This window comes from Amblyomma mixtum, chromosome 5 (assembly GCF_055824585.1).
Source record: "Amblyomma mixtum isolate Tamu chromosome 5, ASM5582458v1, whole genome shotgun sequence".
Taxonomy (NCBI): domain Eukaryota; kingdom Metazoa; phylum Arthropoda; class Arachnida; order Ixodida; family Ixodidae; genus Amblyomma; species Amblyomma mixtum.
The window spans coordinates 46,192,977-46,206,544 of record NC_143016.1 but is presented as its reverse complement, the minus strand read 5'-3'; the positions used below and the strand labels follow the sequence as shown (position 1 = coordinate 46,206,544).

At 46.7% G+C, this 13,568-nt stretch overlaps 1 protein-coding gene across 1 annotated transcript in view; it reads left to right on the top strand.

Moving 5' to 3' along the window:
* Positions 1-9,716: 9,716 nt before the first annotated feature.
* LOC149341971 (uncharacterized) overlaps positions 9,717-13,568 on the top strand; it is a 280,723-nt gene continuing 276,871 nt past the window's right edge. Inside the window, exon 1 of the mRNA XM_089544275.1 lies at positions 9,717-10,184. The gene's annotated coding sequence lies outside the window, so the exon portion shown is untranslated. The remainder of the gene's footprint in view (positions 10,185-13,568) is intronic.

The following is a 13,568-nucleotide window of genomic DNA, read 5'->3' as shown; positions in this document are numbered from 1 at the left end:
GTGTACGACATGCCCATGAACGTTTCGCCAGACGCGCACATAAAGACGGCAGGCCAGCAAAGGTCTTCGTCCTTTCCCGGCGAGCTCTATTGGCTCATGGGACAGTCTCGTCCTCTACAACATAGACCACCTGTCCTTGTGACCAGACCGGAGGAGGGACGATGCAGTGCTGGCGAAGCCGCGTCTCACAGCGACCCGTACGAGATGATCAACCTCGCCGGCTCAGGGCATGTCCGTCCTCACACAGCTTTCCCGCTCAGAATGCATCATATGTGCTAGGTGCGTGCCCTTCGCAGCGGGTAACGGTTGCTGCCAAATACTCACTTTTGTATTTCGCCTAAATATCCCAATCAGATCACACCCGCAGACCTCGAAGTGCTTGGAAATTCTGTACGCAGGCTTCGGTTGAAGGGATGTGGTTGTTTTCTCTTCTGCTTTTATTAATCTCCCATTGATGAAAAACTACAAATTAAACAAACAGCAAAGGACATCCCCTATTCTCCTTGGTTTCGGTGGCTGTTGGCTTCCGTCATGGTCACTGACCAAGTTAGAGGTGAGAGTCTTGGTGAGAGACCGTCAGTTTGTTCAGTTTTAGGCCTGACCAGATGAATTTTCGTCAAACTCTTGGGAAACTAACTTAGGAGGCATTGTGGAGTTCTTACCAAGGTCATCTAATGTTACTTTGGTCCAGAGTGCGCGCGCTCTTGGTGTACTCTTGGCCGCCAACCTTTCGCACCATGGGTCAGACGACCGAACTTAGGCTATAGAGTTACTCCGGCGTGTCAAGTCGCGTGGTTCGTACCAGAAGATGCACCATCAACGAAAGGCGGTCATCGGCGACAAACACCCACCGCAAGACTCCCGGACCACCTTAGCTTTCGCACAGCCCGTCTCAGCAGCGGGCCACGCGCGCTACCCTGAAAACGCCCTCGCCTTTGGGAGACCCATTCCAGTGTCCTTGACCTAAAGAACTGTCGAAGTGCCTGATGAACGAAACCTGTACTGCTATTAACATGCCGATGGCATTCACTTTCCTGCTGTCAGTACTTCTTATCTCTCTGTAACTAGTTTTGCATGCGCAGTCCCTTCTGCTCAGTATTACTACTGTCCTCTTTGGAGCACAAACAGTTTATGTTCTGTTTAACTCTGGACTCCGCCTCGTTCTCTGCCTTGCGATCTACGAAAGTCCGGCACCGAACGGCCATTCACTTTGTGATTCGGCAGCGGTGTTTCGGCAGAGGCTGTCAGGTTTAATCGAGGATTCCTCCCGAGTGTAACCGAAACACACACTCACTCACTGTCGGTCGGATTTCGAGGGCATGAGCGGCGATCTTTCGTAGTGGACTAGAACGCCTGTGGTGTACGCGACCGCTTGGCGCACTTCCGCTTTGTGTGTGTCAGTTTGGTTATCTCTCTTTCCAGCGTCCCCAATGCCAATCGTACTCTATCTTTTACCTACCTTCCGTCTTCTCTGCGATTAGTACCATGCCAGATCTACACCCATCTGAATGAGCTCTAAACTATCTTTCAAAAATTAATTTCTGTATTTTGTGCAGATGAGGCGTGAACACAAGTATCCAGCTTTAGAACTAATTTCAGGCTGCTTCGTTGGCGCGTTTCAAGACATTAAAGGTGAGAAGTAAAATGGCGTCATCGGTGCTCGCATATCTCTGCTGCTGGTGACGTTGGCTTGCGCCATTGCTTGGTCCATTTAAGAGCATCAAAGAACTGAAAAAGAATGTAGTTCAAACTCAATCGATTGATGTGACTTGGAATTGAGCCTGCATCATACTGGGTTATATTTGAAGTTATGCAGAATACGAAAAAGCTTAAAGGGCAACTAGAAATTCGATGAGTTTACAGCAGCCCAATGTGTGAAACTTGTAGGCAAAGTATGCGGAACATTTTTTGCTCTACCGTTTCAAATGGTGACGTAATCGCCGAAAAAAACGGCGTTGGCGCTAAGGCTTCTCTGCAGTGCGCGGCGACGGGCAGAGGCCGCAAGAATAACGTCACGTACTTCGGCGCTAAGCTTCCAGCAGAAAGACGTTTTAAGGAAGGAAACGAATGCCGTCGACGGTGAAGCTAATGAAGCATTGTTTGGCGGCATCGAATCATGCACGGTGGCATGTAGGCGAAGACAGCAGTTGTCTGAAATTTCGGACAATGACGCCGCCACGAGTTTTCGCGCACTGCTCCAACGCTGTGAGGAGAAGCCTGAAGAATAGCCTCGGTGTTAATCGGCGATTACGTCACCATTTCAAATGCTGGCGCAGAACTACTTTGTCTGCTTTACCTAGAAGCTTAAGAGACTCAAATCATTGAATAATCTCGAATTGTCAAAAAACCATTTCACCTTTAGTATTTCACCTAGAAATATTGGCCTTCAAAGCTTACTGCTGCCGCGCACTTTGTATGGATACCAAAGACTTCAAATAAATGATTAAAAAGAAGTTAAGCAAGTTGAATGTACGTTAAGCAATTTGAACGTCCACCTTCGAAATCTACCTATATATCCAGCATTCAGACTTTAGGGCACGCAAGCTCTGTGTAGGATCTTTCTGCTATGTGGAAGCCGCGGGGTCTTGCAGCTACCTCCGACTTCGAACTGCCCTCCAGTGCAAACCACTGTTCCGTTTCACGTTCACCTAATAAAAATTATTTTTTTCCTTCTCCTATGCCATTAGCATATTGGCACATGACAGGGGCGTATTTACAGGCCACTTGTGGAGGAAAGTGCAGGGTGGAGAGGAAATTTCAATTCAACGATGAACTTCTTGGACTTTTTTGGTCGAAAAAATGTGCTCCAGCACGTTTTCTATGCAGAACTTCTTGCTTGGGGTGAGAGGGGGGCCTTCGTTAAACCCGCCCCTCGCACATTACGTGGTCGGTTAGATACGTCATGAAAAAAAAAAAGTTTGTGACGCAATTTGAAGTTTTAGTTCGAATTTAATGTCCCTGTATTTGTTTGTACATTAAAATAAAACCAAAAATTAATTATCCCGAATTGCCACACATTCGCTTCACTTCCTGCAGCGATAAATTACCCGCTTCAGATCCTACGCATAATTAATCTGTTCTCTGCCAGATATTCTCGTACAATACGCAGCCAAAGCTGTTCAAGGCTAGGTACCTTAATGGCGCGACTCGCGTTTTAGGAAGTTTTGCTGGATTAACTTATAAAGTACTGATTTTTTGTCCAACTGACAGGCCTCTGCAAGAGATTGTATATATATTTAAGAGGGTATGAGACGTACTGGACTGCAAGAACCACAATACACATTTTTAATCTAAACCTACGGGCACCGTGATGCAAGTACACGAATATTCTGACCGTCGAACACAAATTCGGTAGCAAAGGATTTTTTACTCTTGAGGCGTTTCATATCACGTGGTGCTACCACTCAATCCGCATTTGCACCGCTGATATCAAGTCACAGCGGTTCAAGTTTTGGCGAACATAAGGCGCCCATACCAGTATTTTTTTTTTCCTGTCATGCGTATCCTGACAGAATAGCTTGTTCAGCATCTGTCGTGGGCTATTTTTTCGGTAACACTATTTTGTGTCATTGCTCTATCGCGTCAGTACCTTGATACCAAGATCTTCGTCATCGCCGCATCGGTTATTTTGCTTAAAGGGAGACTGAAGCACTTTTCTTGAAAATCAGGCAGGCAGCGGCGTCCTATAGTTTTTCATGTTGTATTCTGGAATATCGCATCCAAATAAGGCAAAAACAAGCGCGAATTGCCTTTTTTAGCCGAAATATGCGGCCTGTGCCGCGGGGCACGCCGCGCGGCGCGCCGCCGCCCGTGATTGGTCAAGAGAGGTCGTGACGTCACTTTGAGGACTGGAGAAGCTGCCGATGCGGATCCGGCGCTGCGTTGAGTGCAGATCGCAGCTTTCCGTGTCGTTGTAAAAGCGAATACGGCGACTATTTTTTTTTTACTGACCTCCAAAGAAAAGGATACTACAGTTTGCTCATTCCACGTATCGCCTGAAACCAAAAAAGACACAAGCAAAAAATTCTACGCCCAGCACAAGCATACGCGAGTGTCAAAGACGCGATGCAGACCATGCGTAAAAGGTGCCAGCACAACCTCGGCTCGTATTCTCGGAAAGGAAGGGGTGCGAACAATACTCAAGTGAATTACCACCACCGGATGCCTTCTGCCTCGCCGGGAAGAGCGTCATCCTAAAGAAAAGGCCCAAAGCAGTGTGTACAAAAAATCCTGTTCTCAGTACCCGGCGTTGCAGGTTGGGGCAAGAAAGTATTTCAAGGAAACGATGAAGGAGCACAAAGTTGATGTCAAAATTAGCGAAGCGCAGTGGCCAAGCACTGCGAGGCATGTGACCACAGGATAGTGACGCAATCATGGTGCGCTGGAAACCAAGCCAAATACGCGCACAAGGCTGCTGCTTCACTCGTGGCGCGTTCAGCAGATGCCAGAAAATATTAATCGCTGCCTCGGAAACGTTCGCCCTTCCTAGATTTGCAGTTAAGGTTCAGTGAAGTAGTTACGAACTATACTGTGTTTAAAAGCCAAGCTAGCTGCAACTCGCCCGCTGCCACAACTTGATGAAGAAACCAAGTAAGGTTGAGGTGTTTTTTTTGCAAAAACTCGGTTGGCATTCATTTCTCTCATAAATTTGCATCCGAAATCAACGTCGAACGCTTTCATTTTAATCGCTTAGCTACGATTAAACGAGATGCCGCATATGAAGAGCTTCGATGCTTGCTTGCTTGGACACGTCGAACCGAGTATAAAATCACTATACTCCGTTTCATACATAGCTGTGAACGCAGCCAAGGCTACGGCGCCTGTTCGCGCTCCTCGTCCGCATCGTAATGTAGTGCGTCAAAAGTGAAAAGAGTAAAGAACTCAAAATTAAAGTTATTATTGGTTAATATTGCAGTATAATGATAATGGTGTTTTATTTTGCAGAAAGATTGCTTTTTCTTTAATGTTCTTCAAAACAGAGTGCCTTAGTTTTCTGGTTTTTTTTCGGCTCCTCCTTTATCAGGTTTTCGCAGCTAGGCCGGCCGGCGATGTCGTCTGCTTTCGTCTTTCGGTTTCCGAGAATGCGAAAATGGCACCGCTATCTCCTACTCGCTTGTTTTCTTCGCCCACTGCGGCTTTAAAAACATCTCCTGCTCGCATATTCTCCAAGCTGAAGCCTCCGAAAATTTCGAAAGACTGCAAGCAGGTGATCGTCAACGTTTACTGTAGCGTAAGGAAGCGCTTCCCGGAGAAGACTGCGCGTGATGTTCTCGAAACTGTGGGCGAGGTGACCGGCGTGAGCCCTCGGACTGTTGCGAGGTTCAAGAAAGAAGGTCTCTCTGCTGGAATAAGATCACCTTGTGTGCCGCATGCTAAAAAGTCGCTCATTGCCCGAGAAAAGCACTTCGCAATCACGTCCGTCGCCAATACAATACAGTGCCTTTTCCCTTCGAAGCAAGTAAAGAGCGCTGTGTTTTTCAATTTAGGCATTAGAGTTTGACAGTTTCGACTTTCTACCTAATGATTATTTTAATAAAAATAAAAAAAAGTGAAAAAAACAGCAAAAGCCGGGAGTCGAACCTTGGCATCTTGTAAAATGAACACACAGGCGCGCGCTTCGTACCACTCCGCCACGACGCGAGGCGGACGGATACATTTTGCTTGTTTTTTGCAGAGGACTACTTTCGTACCTTTGGCAGCGTTGACAGCTATGTATGAAACGGAGTATAACCGAGCCTTGCTGAGCACACCTCAAGTGGTCTGGCCGCACCTAAGCTGAGGAGAGCGACACATGCTTGAGCCTCTATAAGGTTTCTGCAGGGGCTAAGTGAGCATGTTTCTAGTTTTAGAAGAGGCGCTTCTTCGGAATGGTGACACGCCTCTCATGCGCGAGAAAATCGATGGAACTGTTTCATGGTTCAGCCGCGCCTTTTCGACAGAAATCTCCAGAGATCGCACTAGGGACAAGCTCTGCATGTAGCCGCTCTTACAAAAGTGCTTCGAGCTGTGTAGGCTTGATTTAGTCGGCTTGAATTCTTCGTCACAACAGCGAGTGCTTGCGTTGCGAGCTTATGATCTTGCGGAAAACAGTGGAAGACGACACAGTCGCGGCCGTAGTTGTTCGTGGACACGAACGCAGAGTACTACCTCGTGTTGAATCTGATTCTCAAGGTCGGCTGACACGCTTTGTACGTCACAACGCACGCAGCACCAGAAACAACGTGCGCTGAAAGCTCGCTCGGGTGCGCCGAAGTATCCCCGGCTCCTCAACTTGACGTCACGTTGGCCGACATGGACGAGGTTTCCCTCTCCGCTGTTCTCCTCTCCTACGCTCGCACGGGGCGCGGGAGATTTGAACATCGCGTTTTTAATTGGTGATTGCGCCACTGTTTTAGCCAAAATCGAAAAAATAATTTCACAGACGTGATCAGCAATGACACTACTTCAAAACCCTAAAAAATTACCTGATTCGAAAACCGCCTCAGTATCCCTTTAAGGTTTCTTCAGCTTTGCATATCAGCTGAAAACAAGAAGTGTTGGTGGAGCATTCTCTACGGACAAAAAAATGCCTTCAGCATCTTGGCAACGAAATTCAGGGTATTTTTCTACTGCTCATATTTGTCACGTAAGATATGCTATCAGCAAGCTTACAACCATGCAACCGTTCAGTAGCTCACAAGATTTGAATAGATTCCCGTTCTAGCTGCCAGCGGCACCACATATTTTCAAGAAGCGCGGAACGCAGCGGCAAGTATTAATGTATGCGCCTTTTCGCAGTTCCGACTGGCTGTGTCATCACTCGCTCCACTCACGTAGCGGAGCGCGGTCTAATAAAAGAACAGCGGCCGGCCGGCAGCGGAACAAAGCGACCTGAAAAAGAACACAAAAGGCAGCTGGCAGCGACGCGTACCCACACCCTCTCGTTGTGCACTACTGCGCTACTAAGTACCGCTGCCGTTCGCCGCCGCGATCACGACGCAGCGTACTGTTGGTCACGTGGTGGACTGCTTAGTCACGCCGTCTGGCGGCAAAAAACAGAAACACGCAAGGGGTGAGGACGAACAACTCCTTTCCTCCGTCCATTGCTGGACTGGAGAGAGCGGAGGAGAGTCGTAGGAGGTCACCATGAGCGTGGCGAGGCAGTAGTCCTGCTAATGTGAAAAGAAAATTGAAGAGCTGAGGTGTCCGGGTGGACGGCTATGCTCATGTGCCTTGAATAACATTGTGGTGAAAACCTAATTATCTTAAGTAGAGACCCGAACCTTTCCTGGCAAATTAATCCTCAGAATGACAGGCTGCGGCATGGTAACTAGCGCTAAAACACGAACAAAAAAAAACTTGAAGGGACACTTAAGCTCCGCCTTAACGGCATGACGCGATACCGGTAAGGGGTCCCTTCAGCAACCTGCGGTCCTCTTTGTGTATGACTTCGCAGACATGGATAGTGTTTTTTTTTTCTTTTACCATCGCATAACGCTTAACCTACCCCTAAGAGTAATATGCGATAGCATATTAGATGTCACTCCCGCGCACTGACTACTTGTCTGTCACCTAGGTTCTGCCCATATGCCCATATATGCCGAATGGGTCGTTCTCTATACTTTAGATTCGTTTACCGCGGGGAGTCCTCATAACAGTCGTGGCGCAGTAGCGCGGCGAATAATCTAACGAGAAAGCAATGAAGTGGTCATGCGTCAAATATTAAAACCTGGTGTCTAAGCATCGGTGTGTACAGCTTTGCAGAAAAGTCCTTAAACTGGAGGGCTTCCTGCTAGTCCCCAGTGTGTGGCACTTATGACATCCATAAAGCCCCAAAGGGCCAGAAGGATAACAGTGTTACCCATTACCTGACGCGTAGACCTGATCTGACAGCACGTTCTTACCAGCATTTTTACAAAACTCCACAATCGACTCTTCTTTCGGGATGAAAGCGCTCGTATGCTTTTAAAGTACTTTCATTTCAGGTTTTGTATGAGCTGACCTTTTCTACATACTTCCTACCCGAGTATGTTTGTCCTCAGGTAGGCAAATGAACCACTGTTCTACCAGATTTATCTTGGCATGTGTTCTCGCCGCATTGTGAAATTTCCTTGTGTTGTGTGATGTAGTTCTTGCCTCAGTGTAACTTTTGTGTACGCCCACCTGCTAGAGCCCCGTAAAGGGGCCTGCAGTATTGAACATAAAATTAAAAGGAGCTCTGCCCAGCATGCATAAAATACATAAAAAGAGAATTCTTGCCTAGTACCAACGATTATTAAAGGGCCATCGAAGTGGTTGCACGTGATTAAACCGATGAAAAGACAATTATAGAGATAAGGGACATAGTGCAAGTAGCCAACTGCGGCTTACTGCAATACGAATGCCGAGGAACGTCTGCAAGAACGTACGGGTGCAACTAGCATCTTCAAGATTATAAAAATCTAAACAAAGATAAACAAAACTAAACAAGGGCAAACGTGCTAGGGCACCCAAGTGGCATTTAGATTAACCAGGGAAATAGGGACCATTTTTCTTTTCATCAAAATGAGGTTTGTGCCTCACCCTCTCCCTTCCCCCCCACCCCACGTTTTTTTCCCCTCAGTAAAGATATATCGGGACTGTCTATCATTGAAACAGCGAAAGGAGTGAAAAGGCGAGCCTACACACTTGAGTTCAACGACTTGCACGTACGTCGCTTGGATGTCTTGAACAACCATGGACGCATAAGATGTAGGCTCGTGAAAAAGAAAACACTATCACTTGAGCACAGCCTAGTGAAAGCAGTCAAGAAAATGCTGCAGAATGAAGACGTTTGAACTACTTGGTATTGTTTTTTTTTTTGTTTTTTTCAGACGTCACGGTAGTTGTTTGACTTCATTGTTCTTCGCAAGATTCAACCTTTAATATCACACCAACTAGCCATCTTCACCGCCGGTTAGGCTTCCGTGACTGCTCAGGAACTGCGACGATTCTGAATGACTGAATACGGCGGCGTTAGACGTTATTTTTGCAATCTCGGCGTCCTCAGTTGCGCAGTCGCCACTTCGAATCCAACAAAATCATGTGTTAACCAGTTACGAAAGGAACATTTCATGTTAAGTAAACTTGCGAAGGTGAGGATTACTGCTTACTCTGGCGGTCAGTTATGTGAGCCATAATCTAAGAAATAGTGCAAAGTTTCAGCGATGTATCGGCGTTTTTCTTAGGGTGAGTGCGTACAACATAGAAAAAAAGCTGACCTTGTATTTGTGATAATATTCCTAGTCTGAACATTAAAGAGTACCTCAGTCAAACCTTCCGACCTTTTATATCATAAAATGATATCTTTTGTATCAGATAAAATTTCACTTTTGCATGATTCCGTGACTGCTCAGGATTCTGAAACAAAATTATCTTTCTTCCCGTTATGGTGCCCAACGTGGTGCTTCCCATCCGGACGGGAGGATTTTACCTCCTGTACACCGAACGATAGCGGGAGAGAGAGCTAAACAGCGGCGCTGGAAGACTGCGAAGGGAGAAGCCGGCAGCGTCAGCAGCAGCAGGAGCGGCTGAAGTCCTCGCTCCAGAACGAGTTTCACTGCAACGCCGCCAGAGGGACAAGCATTCCTCCGGCATCACCGGCTGCCTGCTCGCCCGTTCGCTAGCTTCGCCGCGTGGCCGGCGTTCCTGCCGCTGTTGTTGTTGCTGCTTTTTTTCCTTTTGTGCTTTTCGTTTGCCACCAGCGCGGCGAAGGCCACTGACTCTCCTCCGCTCGGCCGTCCGCACGTCGTCCTCATCGTGCTCGGCCGCCGCCGAAGTTGCAAAACTTCAGACGACGCAGTCGGGCTGCTGCGAACAAACAAAAGCGCCAAAAAAGAAAAGAAAAAACAGGGAAGCGCTGCACGGAAGTCAGTCCTCCCATCCCTCGCTTTGCTCGTTCGCCCGGCACCGCGCGGGACGGGCTGCAGCAGCAGTAGTAGTAGTAGTGACGGCGTGCGTCGGCATCTCGGGGGGCCGTGCGTGGTGTTCTGCTGCAGGCAGTCGGGACGGTTGCGCGAACGACAGCTCTTACCAAGTCGAATTGCGAAGATCTCTTGTGGTGCGTAACTGGATTGTGTGCCACAGCCGACTGGATCGGACAACTCCGATCGCTGGATTCCTCCCGAAGCCGACTGTTGCCGCTGCGGCTGCTGAGAGAGGAACCGAGATTATCGCCGACAACACACGTGAGTCACGAGAACGTTCGTAACCGTGTCCACCTTACTGCGAGCCAGAGTCTAACAAATGTCAGAGAAAGCATACGTTAAGGCTGATCGTGAGCGGCTGGGATTCGTGAGTAGCGCTGCTCGTGACAACTGTCAATATGTTGTGTAGACTCTTTCATGTAGTACGCTATAATTGAACGCGCAGTATTGGTTTATTCTTAATGAGGAGCGTGTAGACTACTACACGTATGCTAGCTAACGTGCAAGCGACGTTAATACTTAATTTGTATTTTTGTTTCTGAAAATATTTTTGGTTTACTTCTTTCTTCTGCGCCATAACCTGACTTTTCCAATCTGAAAGTACTGGCTTAGAGGCTAGCTTAAAGAAAAATGACACTGCCTTTTATACTTCTATTACCGTTCCTAATAACTAGGCACAGAAAAACAACTCACTGCTGGTTAGGCCAACTAGTCGGCATTATTTGTACGTTCTCCGCCAGCCGTGACGAAAGAGAACGAGACACGCGCTTTCTGGAGACTTCATGGTGTGATTTTATTAAATTAGCGGTTTTCTATGGAAGTTCCGGAATTTATTTACGGGAGATCCAGGAACTCTGGCATTCGAGCTCAGCTGCCGCTGCCTAAATAGTCTTGACATAGTTTATGGCAAGCTCACGTCATTTACTGCGCGCGTTTAGGGCGCCTGTGAGCGGCTCGCAGTCTGCTTCCAGCACAGCTGCTTGTCTTCTCGAGAGCAGCATTGCCTACTGGGAAATCAGGTGCAACGCGACCCGTAAAGGAGTCTTGGTACCTGTTTTACTTTTGCTTTGCGCGATGTACATTTTTTTTTCTTGCCGGCATCTTCTTTCGAACATTGAAAGTCACGAGTTTGGTTCATATCACGACGTACTGCAGAAAGTTCGTTCTTTTCCTCTCTGTCTCAGCGGGTTATTACTTGTTTGGGATAAAAAACTTCACCTAACAACGTACAAAGCGTTGTGTGGCCTCCATCACTCATTGTTTCATCTGCAAAGCTCCAATAATTTCCGCTTAATTTTTTTCTTTAATTTTATGCTACCTATCGTATAATGGATCAGTTACCTCGTAGCTTGGTGAGAAGAGTTTTCGTTAGCCATCGGTACTTCACAAATAAGCGCGAACATATGTCGCGTTTCATGATTCAGCTACATTGTGTGGTATAGGCTACATTGTGGTATAGGCTTCTGTCTATAAAGTCTATCGGCTTTATATAGATAAATCCTAGAGAACACTCATCGCCATACAAGTGCTGCAGGCAGTCTGTAAACAATCTATAGAATACACATTTAGTAGACATTGGTATATACACAGTCTATAGACTATGAATCGACGAAAATAAATGTCTATAGGAAGGCAATAGAGTCTATAAGAAGTCTATGGACTGTCTGTAGATCATTTTTATAAGGGCGTGTTATATGCAGCGAGGAGACAATGTCCTTTTACTTTGCATATTTCCCTGTTTCACGAGCGTTGCCTAAACGAAACCTTCCCTAAAGCACACTATACCATGTCGAGTGTCATTAAAACTCTGCTCTGTACACAGAAACCTTATCGCCGAGTGCGTTCCACTAGGTTCAGAAGACATGAGGGAAGGAACCTGACAGATGCACGGGTGAGACAAGGTACTTAACGATGATGTTGATGCCGAATGAAACTCTTTAACAGGTCAGTAGTTGTGGGCGAAGAATCATGAAGAGACGTGTCATTACGAACCCGAGCTGGCATGCCGAAATTTAACCAACACTACGACGAAGAGTGTGCGTACAGTACAAATCTCAACATCTTGAATAAGTTCTAATTCGTTGCAAGAGACAAGGTACCCATGTGGGCTAGTTGGGGTACATCAGACATAACTTCACCAGCGAAAGAACGAGACACGAGGAGAAGAAGCGTTGTCCTGTGTTCTTCTCCTCGTGTCTCGTTCTTTCGCTGGTGAAGTTATGTCCGTTGCAAGAGAGCTCGGAAAATTATGCCAAGCTTGAGGAAGTTGAGGCCACTGTCAAGGCGGCGCAACGTATCGCGTGACAGTATTTATCTAGATGTTCGCAGGCGTTATGCACGACTGCAACTTCGGCAGCTGTAAAGAGAGAAGCTACTGTAAAGCCAGAACATCTTCACCCGCCACATGTTCCAAAACCACTGGTTTGCAACGTCTTATGGTCGACATTAGTCATGAAAGCGCTACCCAAAACAGAACTTGAATTTCTCGTCGGCAGAAGAAACAGCCACTGCTCGACAGGAAATAATCATCAATCACCTATTTCAAGAATGGTTGTCAATAGGAAAGTTACAGACTAGGAGATAAGAAGTAGATAAAAACAACTTCGAACAGTACCCAATGAATTTAATGAAATAATGGACACTTGACATCAGCATCCTGGATTGTCAGTTTAAGGTCAGAAACCGAGTGGTGGCCTTGAGGTTTGATCATCATCAAGCGGCAAGTGCAAAGTTCTCTCCCCAGCGCTTCCTGGCACACAGCGCCTTGCCAGTGGGTGCAAGCTTTCCCTGGTGTGGTGCTCAGCTCCTCTGCGGTAAAATACTTTGGTATGATAGGTCTTTCACCCCAACTTCGTTTACATCAAAAATTCCAGTCACTGCGCCCTTTGGCTAAGCTGCCTTTGGGCAATTAAAATCGAAATCATCATCGGTTTATTCATGGGAACTTAACTAAACAGCTTTAACTACTTTTAAACAAACAGACACATTATTGTGAGAGCTCGCGCTGAGAAACCTTACAAGGGACGCCAATCAGTCTTCTGGCTTTTTGAAGAGGCGGAAAACAGAAAACAACGGATAATGTCCGGTACCACTGTACCGCTGAGCTTGGTTCTTCTGCTGGTGCAAAGTGGCAAAAGGCGCGATCTTAGCGGCATCAGTAAGCCGTGACTCACGGAGCAAAACCATCAGTTTGGAAAAGCTTGAGAGCAGTCTCTCCCCAAATGTATGCGCTACTTAGAAATCACAAGAAGACACAATGACATACGACACAAGCGGGAACTTACAGCTGTTTACTACTTATCTAAGGGGGCTATTTATACATAGACAGCACCATAATTATAAAAATAGTCACACATGCATGTGACCATTTACATATTTGAGAAATATGGTCCATGTTTGGGCAGATGATCAACCAGCTGGCCTCAGTGCTAGCATTGTGATAAGTGTATCCGCTGGTCGGAAAATTAGATATCACTGCGGCGACCCGCATTGGGAGAATGCGAAAGCACTGACGCCTCCGTGGCACTCCTCGCCTCTCTTGGCCTCTCTTCATCATTTTCTTTTTGTTTGTTAATTTAACTACTGAATTAGCGTAATTGCCTCATGCTTTAATTAAATATCAATTTATTTACTCTGGTATACCTT